This window comes from Balaenoptera acutorostrata, chromosome 4 (genome assembly GCF_949987535.1).
Source record: "Balaenoptera acutorostrata chromosome 4, mBalAcu1.1, whole genome shotgun sequence".
Classification (NCBI taxonomy): Eukaryota; Metazoa; Chordata; class Mammalia; order Artiodactyla; family Balaenopteridae; genus Balaenoptera; species Balaenoptera acutorostrata.
The window spans coordinates 34,286,419-34,298,801 of record NC_080067.1 but is presented as its reverse complement, the minus strand read 5'-3'; the positions used below and the strand labels follow the sequence as shown (position 1 = coordinate 34,298,801).

Here is a 12,383-nt window from a genome sequence, read left to right as displayed (position 1 = left end):
GTGTTAGAAAACAATGTTAACCGCTGATGCTGTTCCTTGAAGGGAGATAAATGTTGTGACAGATGCCTGCAAAGAATTTGGCAAGGAATGGGGTTCCATTTGGTATAATGCACTTCAAGGTTAAGCTCTTTTGTGTCATGTAGACGTGGCATGTTTTTGGCTCAGTGCTGAACCTTGGGGCTTGGGATTGATATAATTGTGGAAGACATTAAGTCAAGCGGCAATGAGCAATGATTTGGCCAGTAACATTTGAAATAATATCTCACACATATGTTCAAGCAATAGAAATCACTGCCAAAATACCAGGAAAGGATTCCAGCAAAATAGGAAGGAAACAGAGAGGGGTCATTTATGTTAACACACCATAAGTTTATGCACAGATCATTATTTCCCCTTATATGATTAATTCTATTCTCAATGGTTGAGCAAATAAAAATTGAGAAATCATCACAAAAATTGTGAAATCATCCACATTCTGTGTGTACAGACAGTGGCTTAAGAGTGGGATCATAATCCCGTCATCTTCCTGGAACTGAATTAAGCCTGGATAGGAGTTCTGATGAAATGAGGTGCAAAACTGGACATCAGAATGGATGCAACAAATGTGGCTAGTCCACACTGCCTGCCACAATTCTTTCCCCTGATAGTCAGAGAAGAAAGGGGAAAAACTATAAAATAGTGACATAAATAGTAAAAAATGCGGGTTTCTGCCTTGTTTTAGAAGGAGGCTTTGCCATTGAGGAGCACACTTCAACAACTCTATTGGATCTTAAAAAAATGCAGCTGTTGGCTTATCTTGATGCTTGTTACTCATTCAAGCCACCGATCTGATGGGGGTCAGGCCAGTTACGTTGCATAGGAAGTGTCTCCCCAAGGGAGGGCTCGTATACTAACTCCTCTTGGCTCATATACACGCTATTTCCATTGGATTTTAAAACGGAAGTTTTTTGTTTGTTTACTTAAAGCCTGGATTATGTGAGATGTCAGGAAGCTACTGTTTCGCTAAATTTATCATTTCAGCTTTTTGGTGAGACTTGCAGTTCTTGTTTTTAATTTTATTCATTTATGGCTGTGTCGGGTCTTCGTTTCTGCGCGAGGGCTTTCTCTAGTTGCGGTGAGCGGGGGGCCACTCTTCATCGCGGTGCGCGGGCCTCTCACTATCGCGGCCTCTCTTGTTGCGGAGCACAGGCTCCAGACGCGCAGGCTCAGTAGTTGTGGCTCACGGGCCCAGTTGCTCCGCGGCATGTGGGATCTTCCCAGACCAGGGCTCGAACCCATGTCCCCTGCATTGGCAGGCAGATTCTCAACCACCGCGCCACCAGGGAAGCCCGAGACTTACAGTTCTGAAAAGTATTTGTTTTTGAAGAATCATCGATAAAAAGGCTAGAGCACCCACTGTAGGGAGCCGGAGAAGAGGCAGCCAGGAAAGAGGGAAGAAACAGGGTCTCCAGCCTGCCCCGATGTGATGTAGGCTCACTTGACCACTCTGAGGTCAAGCATTGTGTTGAGCATTTTAAAAACAACATAAAACTATGGAGGGTAGATGAAGTAGATACTGGCTAGTTTTTGTCTACCCACCATTCTTTTTCTCATTTATGGGCAATGTATTCCCAGTTTCCTTCTGGGAAACCTTCCTCTTCTACTGTCAATTAAGGTGCTTTGACTGAGGCTGCGCCCTCTTCAGCTCCAGGAGTGGGCACTTGACATGGGTCTAAGTCAGTTAATAAACTCTCCTGGGTCACAGTGATTGCTTCAGACTCCAGGAAGAGGCACGGGGCTCAAGGGGAGCCAGTCATAGTGAAGTCCTGGTCCTGAAGAGAGCTGACTGGTAAGGAGCAGTGTTCTCTCTCTTCTGAGGGATTTGAATGAGGAGGGATGCGGTAGGCAGAAATTGTTTTAGACATCTTGCCACCCTGTGGGTGGCGGTGGTGAGGCCTGTCTAGAATGTAGCAGCACAGTGGAAGCATGGAGAGAAGTGGGTCCTGATGAAAGCTTTTGCATTTTTTAACTTAGTTATGCCTGAACTGAAAACTGCAAATTGATAGTTTCAGTAATGTGACTTAACATATTCCACCTTCTTTATCCAAACGTTTATTTTGCTCCAGCCATTTTGAGTGAGGGTTTCTGTCACATGCAATAGAAGGATCCCTACCTGTTACGGTAAAGTATTATGAGATAATGATAAAAATTTGAGATGTAGGAAGAAATTAAAAGGAAAAATGAATCTAAATATGACAATTAAATCCCAGTAAAGACAAAAGATTGGGAGCTGAAATTATGGATAAATAGGTGATTTAAAATAAAGATACAAAGAATCAAAGTTTAAAAATGTAACAGAAAAAGAAGATATGCACATAAAAGACTAAAACCCATGATATAAAGGTTTAGAATATTAAAGTAGAGGGGATTAAGGATTAAGAAAAGGAATTAGAAACAGTAAAGATAAAATTGAAGATTAAAAACCTCAGAAGAATAAAAATAGTTATGAAGAAATATTTTTGAGAGAAAACAAAAACAAAAACCTTAAAGATTGGAGAGAGTGATAGGAAAAAAAAATAACCCAGTCCAAAGTAAATCAGTGAGCATTCACACAAAGTTCAAGGTGGTGACTGAAAAAATTCTGTTGATGGTATGTCATTCAGTGGGGCAAAGAGCCAAGAAGGCAGAAAGCCCATAGCTTGAGTGGTATCTGTAAATACACAGGGTTTGTCTGCTTAATACTGACACATGGCAGAGCAGTGGGGAAAAAACCCCCAGCCTTCTCATCCTTGGGAAACTTGAAAAGTTAGTGTCACTCACCTCCCTCCACCACCACGCACGACAGGTCTAGTGCTTTATTGTCTGAAAATTTGGAACCTATGTGTACAGCCAATAGAGCCTCGTTATAGTCAGTTAGACAACTGGCAGGAAAAGCAGGGAGTCACTCGATACATTTTTTCAAATGATTTTCTTTTAAAGGAGAAATACTTGGAGAATATGCCGGAAATAAAGTAGCCCAGCTATAATTAAAAATGAGATTATTCAAAATGAACATTTCATACCCATCAAAAGTCTGAAAATATTAAGTATTATTGAAAACGAGGGGAAGTAAAAACTCATACACTGTTGGTGGCAATATAAACTAGTATACCACATGAGAGCAATTGGACTGTATCTAGTATAATCAGAGATCCCTACATGCTTAGATAAATGCCTTAAAGAATGCTTACAAATATACATAATTAGACATACTACAATTACTTGTAACAGCTAAAATGTATATGAAACATATTAATAGAGGAATGAATAAAAATTGTGGTATACTGAATATATAGAGCAGTTAAAATGAATAAACTATTGTAATTATCAATGTGAAGAAGTATAGAAAACATAATGCTAAATGAAAAAATAAGTTGCAGATTCATAGGATAGGCTAGTGTTTACGTAAATTTTTTTAAACACCCCACACTACTATTTTTACTTTGGGACAAATACACATGTAGTGAAAGTATAATCATATGGAAAGAAACAACAGACGCCATATTCAGAGCAGAGGAATAAGGAAGGATGAAAGATTTGGGAAGATTACAAAAGGAGTTTCAAATATAACTATAATGTTCTTTTACTTAAAACAAACCTGGTGAGGATGGGATAGAAGTGAGAGAGGAGAGAACAGCACTTGCTGAAAGCATTGCTGTAGGAGTAGAGTGGCAGCTCCAGTTTTTGGTTGGCAGCGTCTTTGCATTTTGGAGCCAGGGCAGACAGTGGGGAGGGGCAAAGCATCTTTCTACCTTCTTTTCAGCCATCGGGTTTTCTGCGGCCCAGGGCCAACACATTCATGGGTCACCAATTTTATCTCTCAATCCAATTCTGAGGGCTCTGCAAGTAGTTGCCATTCTCCCAGATTCTGCCAATTAATTGTCAGTTTTAGTTTTCTCTGCTGTGAGTTTCCAACATTTTCTGGGGTCTTTTAAAGTATCTGTCTGTATTAGTCTGAGTAGGCTAGACTATGCTGTAGTACTAAATAAACACCTGAATCTCAGTGGCTCAATTCAGTGAAGGTTTCTTTAAAGCTCCTGCAACGTCAATGCAGATATTCTTGGTCAGGAGGCTTTCCTGGGTGGTTCTCCTCCAAGCAATGTATACTAAGTTACCTAGACTCTGCCACCTTCTTAGCCACAGGGATGGAGGAAAAAGATGGTGGCAAATTGTGAAGGATGTTTAATGGCCAATTCTGAAAGTGGTGTACTTCACTTTTGGCCAATACCATCGGTCAGAATTTAGTCACATAGTCCCATCTAGATGGCAAGGGGATCCAGGGAATGTAGCCTTCCTCCGTGCCTGGGAGGAAAATAAAATAGTTTGGCGAATTCATAGCATGGTCCAGCCACCACATTTTATTAAGAACATAAGTCCCTGAGACATAATTTAAAACCACCCATGTTTTTTTTTTTAACTTTTGCTTTTAATTATTTAGTTATTATTGATCATGTGATAAGCACCTACAAACTCATCACCCAAAAGAAGAGCAAGGACCTTGACAATAACCTACAACTAACTATATGGTCTTCTTTCCTGCATCCCCTGACTCTATTCACAAGATAACCATCATCCTGTAACTGCATGGATCATTCCATTGTTTTCCTTTTTTCAAAAAAATTAACCTTCTATCTTGAGATAATTCTAGATTCATATGCAGTTGTAAGAAATAACACAGAGTGATGCTGTGTGCCCTTTACCCAGATTCTCCCAATGGCAACTTCTTGAAAAATTGTACTGTAGTATCATAGCCAGGATATCAACATTGATATAGTCAAGATACAGAACATTTCCACCATCACAAGGATCAATTATATGGCCCTTTAACAGTCATATCAACTCCCCTCTGGCCCTCAACCTCTCCTTAGTCCCTGGTAACCACTAAATTGTTCTCCATTCCCACAATTTTGTCATTTCAAGTATGTTATATAAACGAAACCATTTCCTTTTGGGAAAATCAGCATAATTCTTTGGAGATTCATCCAGATTGTTGCACGTACCAACAGTCTATTCCTTTTTCTCTCTCAGTAGTATTCCATGGATGTACTGCAGTTTGTTTAGCTATTTACTCATTGAATAACTGGATTGTTTTTTTCTTTCTCTCTCTCTCTCTCTCTCGCTCTCTCTCTCTCTGGCTGTGTTGGGTCTTCGTTGCTGTGCGTGGGCTTTCTTGAGTTGCGGTGAGCGGGGGCTACTCTTTGTTGTGGTGCGCGGGCTTCTCATTGCGGTGGCTTCTCTTGTTGCAGAGCATGGGCTCTAAGCAAGCAGGCTTCAGTAGTTGTGGCACATGGGCTTCAGTAGTTGTGTCTCATGGGCTCTAGAGCGCAGTCTCAGTAGTTGTGGTGCATGGGCTTAGTTGCTCTGCGGCATGGGGGATCTTCCTGGACCAGGGCTCAAACCCGTGTCCCTTGAATTGGCAGGCGGATTCTTAACCACTGCACCACCAGGGAAGCCCTGGATTGGTTTTCCTTTGAGCTATACAAATTAAGTTGCTATTAATATTCACATAAACATTTCCTTTGTGTGTGTGAACATAAATCTTCATTTCTCTGGAATAAATGCCCAGGATTACAATTGGTGAGTTGCATGCTTCAGCTTTTCTAGTTCTCTCACCTTTCCATATAAACTTTAGAATAAACTTGTCTATATCTGCCAAAAATCTTGCTGGTATTTTGATAGAAACTGCATTAAACCTATGTATCAATCTGGGGAGAATGTTGACTCTTCCAATCCAAGAACTTGGTGTGGCTCTTCTTTTATTTAGATCTTATTTGATTTATTTAATTAGTGTTCTGTAGTTTTCAGCAATACAAATCCAGTACATATTTTGTTAGATTTACACTTACTTTATTTTTTGTGCAATTTTTAATGATGGATTTTAAATTTGAGTGTCCACATTGTTTAAGTATATAGAAATATAATTGACATTTCTATGTTTATCTTGTATTTTGCAAACTTACTGAATTTGCTTATCTCTAGGAGTTTTTTTTGAAATTCTTTGGGATCCTCTAGGTAGATAATCATGTCCTCTGAAATAGGGACACTTTTATATCTTTCTTTCTTATCTGTATGCTTTTATTTCATTTTCTTGCGTTATTGCACTGGCTAGACCTTCAAGTACTATCTGGAATAAGAGTGGTGAGAACAGATACCCTTTCCTTGTTCCTAATCTTAAGAGAAAAGTATTAATCTTTCACCATTAAGTATAATATTAGCTGTCAGGTTTTTTTTGTTTGTTTGTTTGTTTTTGGTTTTATTTCGTTTTGTAGATGTTCTTTATCAAGTTGAGGAAGTATTCCTCTATTCCTATTTTTCTGAGAGTTCTTGTAATAAATGAGTGTTGAATTTTGTCAAATGCTTTTTCTACATCCATTGATATAATCCTGGGATTTTTCTTTTGGGAGTTTGTTAAGCTCCACTTGGGCATGTTATGTAAATCTTTTTATATCCTATTGAATTCTATTTGCTAATTTTTTATAAGGATTTTTGCATCTATATTCATGAGGGATATTGACCTATAGGTTTCTTTCCTCATACTGTCTTTGGTTTCAGTATCAGGGTAATACTGGCTTCATAAATGAATTGGGAGTATCTGCTCTTCTTCCATGCCTTTTGTTGGAAGAGATTTTTAGAATTGATATTAAATTCTGTTAATTTTTTCCATTGTTTTAGATTGGGTAATTTCTACTTATTCTATTCTATTGTTTACTTATCTGTCTACTCTGCTGTTGATCCTATCCACTGAGGTTTTTATTTAGTCAAACATTTTTGTTTGAATTCTAAAATTACCATTGGTTCTTCTTTTTAATCTTCTGTTTCTTTGTGGATACTTTCTATTTTTTGCTGGGACTTTCTATTTTTCATTTGTTTCAAGTGTGCTCCTAATCACTCACTGAAGCATTTTTTTTTATCATGGCTGCTTCACTATCTTATCAGATAATACATTTCTTTCATCTCTGTCTTTTCAACTATTGTCTTTTTCATTTAGTTCTAGATCTCAGTTTTTGGAATGCTGAGTAATTTTCTTTTCTCTTTCTTTTTTTTTATTGTTTGGATGATTTTATTGCTGAGTAATTTTCAAATGAAACCTGGACATTTTGGGTATTATGTTATGAGATTCTGTTTAAACCTCCTGTTTTATTTGGCTTCCTCTGACACCTCTCCGGCAGGGTAAGGGAGGGCACTGTCTCATTACTGCCAGGTAGATGTAGAAGTCCAGGTTCCTTACTTGGCCTTTGTTGATACCCAAGGGTGGGGTCCCTAAGTTTATGCTGGATAGGATTGGGAGTTCTGGCTGCTCACTAGGCCTCCACTGAAACTTCCCGGGCAGAGAGGGGCATGAATACCTCATTACTGCTCCTCATGTGTCCTCCACTGACACAATGGAGTGTCAGGAGTGGCCTCCTTTCTGCTGGGTGGTAGAGAACCTTCCCAAGGCTTCACACATCCCCACTGTGGAGAGAGGAGGGCACCTTCTGATAGTGCCTGGCTAGAGGGGAAATCCAGCTTCCTATGTTGTCTTCACTGAACCCACTGGGTGACCTCATTACCTCATGGTGGAGATGAAAGTTCTGGTTCCATACTCTGCTGTCTTTGACACCATCCTTGTGGGTATTTTGGAGTTCCTTATTACAGCCTGATGGGGGTGGGTAGGGTGGGGAAGGGGCTGGGTGTGGGGCGTGAGGGTGTGAAGGGTGTGGGGTGTGGGAGTATGGGGGATGGAAGTCTAGACTTCCTCCTCAGTCTTTGCTGGCATGGGTTGGGCCACAGTTTTTACACAGTGTTTTGCTGGAATACAGCAGTTATTGCCTACAAGTTTTCTGTCTTGCTAAGCTGCCCCTTTCCTGGTTCCTTGGCTAGGGAGAGTAGGCTTTAGTTGGGCCTTTTTTACTCTGTGTCCATTGGTGCTTCTATGTTGATAGCTTCTCCAGCTTTAAGTCTGGTCCATATAAAGTAAAAAGAAAACCCATGGAATTCACCAGCATATCCGACCTTGAGTCCCAATATCCTTAAATGGTCTGCCTTCTCTCCACCTTTTGGGTCTTCTGATGTTTGCATGTGTATGTATGTGTTTAAAACTGAGCTATAATTGACATATAATATATTAATTACAGGTGTACAACATAATGATTCCATATTTGGATATATTGTGAAAGGATCACCACGATAAGTCTAGTTAACATGCATCACCACACACAGTGACAAAAGAATTTTTTTCTTGTGATGAGGATTTTTAAGATCTACTCTCTAACCAACTTGCAAATATGCAATACAGTATTATTAACCATATTCACTATGCGGTACATCACACTGTACAAGTAGACCTCAGCAACCTGTACTTGAACTTCCATGGTGAGATCTCTGAGAAGCAAGACCAGCTAGCTGCTCTGGGATCCCAACATCCTCCCCAAGAGTGAAGGGACTGTACCTGGCGGAGAAGCGGTGATGGCATGAGATGGCCGTGTCTCAGCTCGCGGAAGGAGAAACGGTGAAAAGATAGCAAACAGGCACCGTAAGAACCGGTGAGCTGCAATTTCAACGCGGAGAAGGCCGGGTGCGGGCTTCCGAGTGCACCAGAAGCGCTTCCATCCAATCCAGGCCAAGAAGGTGCACAGGCGGTTGGTGGGAGCGAGTGGGGAGTACTACTCCCTGTGGAAGCAGCTGGAGTGCTCAGACTCCTGAGCAAATGCGGTTGAGGCGGAGGAAGTACGACGGCCGTCCGGGAACCACAGCCGCAAAACAGCTCCTCACCGCCCTGCTGCCGCGGCTGGCAACCCGGAACGGCAACCCCTGACACGCATGCGCACAGTGCACAGAGCGAGGCAGCGCGAGCGGCGGCCTGGGTGGGCCTGGGAAAGCTCCGACGGCCTTGCGTCTTTGTCCCTGTCAGTTCCGGCAGCTGGACGTGCCCAGTTGTGTCCCTGCCCCAGGGGCCCCCAGCCCTGGCCGACCCGGCCGCAGCCGCTCTGGAGCCTGGCGTCAGCCAGAGACCGGCAGTGGATTGGCCCTGCCCCTCCTGGAGAGCTGTCCCTCATCTCCAACCACTTGGATATGCACTGAGGGCCCGAGGAGGCCGTGCCCGGCACAGGTAACCTTGCCCGTCATTGAGTTTGGAGTCATTGGCGTTGAGGACGTGAATCCCTTCCTGGCTGCTGACGCAGCGTGCTTGGCCCCTAGGCTGCGCTCAGAGAGGCCCTGTTAGGCTGAAACTGATGACCTGTTGATCCCTGGCCACAGGCGGGCGTGTGTGGCCAAACTGGAGATGGGGCTGCCGCGGGGCGTTGCCTCTTCGCGACCCTACCCCTCCTTGTGGGCTTCTCTGCTTCAGCATACTTCAAGGACTGGGGTGAGAGGTGGCCCGGCCATGGGCCCTGCTCCTCCCTGCAGGCACCACCGCCCTGCGCCGGGCTGCCGCCCCCTCCGTGGGCCCCATCTGGCAGCTGGATACCCACCGGGTACCCGGCAGCCAGCAGAGGCCAAGGAAAGGCGACCTTGCCCAGCATCCCACAAAATGGGGACACGCTTGCGAACCAGTCTGACGAGTTACGTGGTTGATTGTGTTTCCAGCGACAGAGAAGGGAATCCCACTCTGCCCGCTTCAGTTGCTTCATCTCTACACCTCCTGGCAACCTCCACTAACTTTTCACCACATTCATCCACATTGACCACCGAAAACGTTTCAGAGGTGGCTCTGCAGTAGCCATTGTGATAGAGTGTGACTTCAAAGTTGATAATATCTCCAGTCCTGGAGAGGTCGACAGTCAGGAATACCATGACATAGCACATTGTTTACAGAGGTGCAAACAGGTTTTGGAAAACCTCCTTAGCCTAGAGGTAAGGGATAGACGTCATGACTGATGACTGCCTGGTGAACAAGAGCATCTCTCTCTTCAGTTGTCATGTCAACCTTTAAACTCTTCCCAGCCAGAAGGAGGACATGACCCGGCCAGCTGAGGAGCCTGACAAAGCCCTTGAATCTGATCTTTATTCTTAACTTCTTTGCTGTCTCCACAGTCAGGTACAATGCCTGTCATCACATAGTCTAGCTTCCTTATGTGCTTAGGGACTGGATGAGCTGAAGAAACTGCATCCTGCAAAACTACACTGTGTGAAATATCTCTTTGTCTCCAGAAAAAGAAATTTCTTCATTATTGACTGCTTGTGTGAGTAGATATGATTGAGCAGTGAAAAGAAGATTCTATGCCAGCCTCTGCGGGATAAGCAGGTGGACACCATTGGGTGCTGCCATATTGGCAGTGGTCACCAATACACCAGACATATTCAGGAGGGGGGAGTGGATGAAATGGGTGAAGGGGTCAAAAGGTACAAACTTCTAGTTACAAAATAAATGACACAGGGATGTAATATACAGCATGATGTTAGTCTTATATTGATATATTATATCCTGTGTTTGTAGTTATACTTAGAGGGAAGATTTGGTAAAAATACATCTATCTTCCTGGAAGTGGAAGCTGCTTTTCTTTTTATATAGATTATTTTTATCTCTACTTATTTAGATTTTATTTTACTTATTTTTAACTTTATGGAGAGAGTCTCATGCTGAACCTACTCTTTAGGGATATTTTTAATGTTAATATCACATTGTTAGGAGTCATCCATAAGGCAGCACGTTCTCGTGTAGCTTATTCGATCTGACTGCTGTGTATATATACTGTGGTTTATTCATCCAGTCACCTGTGGATGGATATTTGTGATGTTTCCAGGTTTTTACTCATGTGAATAAGCTGGTGTGAACAGTCTTTTACATGCATCGTGTCTTACATGTGCTAGAGTTTCTCTTGAAATATACCTAGGAGTGGATTGCTAGGCTACAGATTATGTAAATCTTAAACTATAGAAGATAATGCTAAATTATTTTTTAAAGTGGTTGCACTAATTTATGTTACTACTAGTAATGTGTTAGAGATACTACAGATCCTTACTGAGCAGCAGCCTGAAAACTTGCCCCAGGCAGTAAGCTGGGGTAATTATGGGGCTCTCCTCAAATTTTCCCTTCTCAGGCATCACTCACTGTCTGTTGTTGCCTAATGACCAATACGTAAAAGTTACTGTTCTATATTTTTGGATTTTTTTTTTTTTTGGTTGTTTTTGGCAGTTGAGTCAATCTGGTCCCAGATTCACCATCTTGTTTGGAAGTAGAAGTCTTTTAAAACCATTTTAGCCCCTACTTTTTCTGTAGTAATTGTCTCAGTTTTTATTTATAAAATCATTTGTGTCATCTCTCTACTTGATTAATTTTGCTAAAGTTTTATTTTGTTAGTTTTTCCAAATAGCCATTTTTTTCTTTGTTAGTCTTCTCTATTTTATGTTTTCTTTTATCCCTTATCTTGTGTTTTCTTTAGTTTTTATCGTGTTATTTTTCTAACCTCTTAATTTTGGCAATTAATTTGTTAATTTTGGGGCTTTCATTTTTTTCCCTTAATATTCATGTTTAAGGCTATAAATTTCCCTCAGATCACTGCTTTTGTTGTGTCACATGAATTTTGATATATAGTTTAAAAACCTTTAAATCAGTTCTAGATATTTTAAAATTCTCATTATGACCTCATTGTAACTCATGAGTTATTTATCAGGGTTTAAAATAGAATTTCAAATAAGTGGGGATCAAGAATTTATATTTGTTTTATTAATGTCTAACTTAGTTGCATACTTATTTTTATAAATTATTGAGGCTTTTTTATGACCTAATTCATGGTAAATTTCATTAGTAGTCATATATACTTGAGAACAATATTTTGATTGTAATTGTTGGATGCAGAATTCAATGTATGTTCATTAACTTAAGTTTCTTAGTTCTGTCCTTCAGATCTTGTATATCTTTGCTGATTTTTTAAAATTAATTTTTATGTTTTTAAATTAATTTTTATTTTTTGGCTGTGTTGGGTCTTCATTGCTGCATGTGGGCTTTCTCTAGTTGTGGCTAGCAGGGGCTACTCTTTGTTGCAGTGCGCAGGCTTTTCATTGTGGTGGCTTCTCTTGTTGTGGAGCACGGGCTCTAGGCATGCAGGCTTCAGTAGTTGTGGCACGTGGGCTCAGTGGTTATGGCTCGCGGGCTCCAGAGCACAGGCTCAGCAGTTGTAGCACATGGGCTTAGTTGCTCCGTGGCATGTGGGATCTTCCCGGACCAGGGATCGAACCTGTGTCCCCTGCATTGGCAGGCGGATTCTTAACCACTGCACCACCAGGGAAGTCCCTGCTGATTTTTTTTTGTCTATTTGACTTCTCAAGAATTGAGAGAGGTGTGCTGAAATCTCTCACTATGATGGTGGATTTATTACTCTGTCCCTGCAGTTCCAATAAAATTAACTTCATATGCTTTAAGGCAATTTTATTAGTAACTGTGT

General features: G+C 41.5%; 1 pseudogene; it reads right to left on the bottom strand.

Moving 5' to 3' along the window:
- Positions 1 to 9,352: 9,352 nt before the first annotated feature.
- Positions 9,353 to 10,276, bottom strand: LOC103000315 (methionine aminopeptidase 1D, mitochondrial-like; annotated as a pseudogene).
- Positions 10,277 to 12,383: the final 2,107 nt, after the last annotated feature.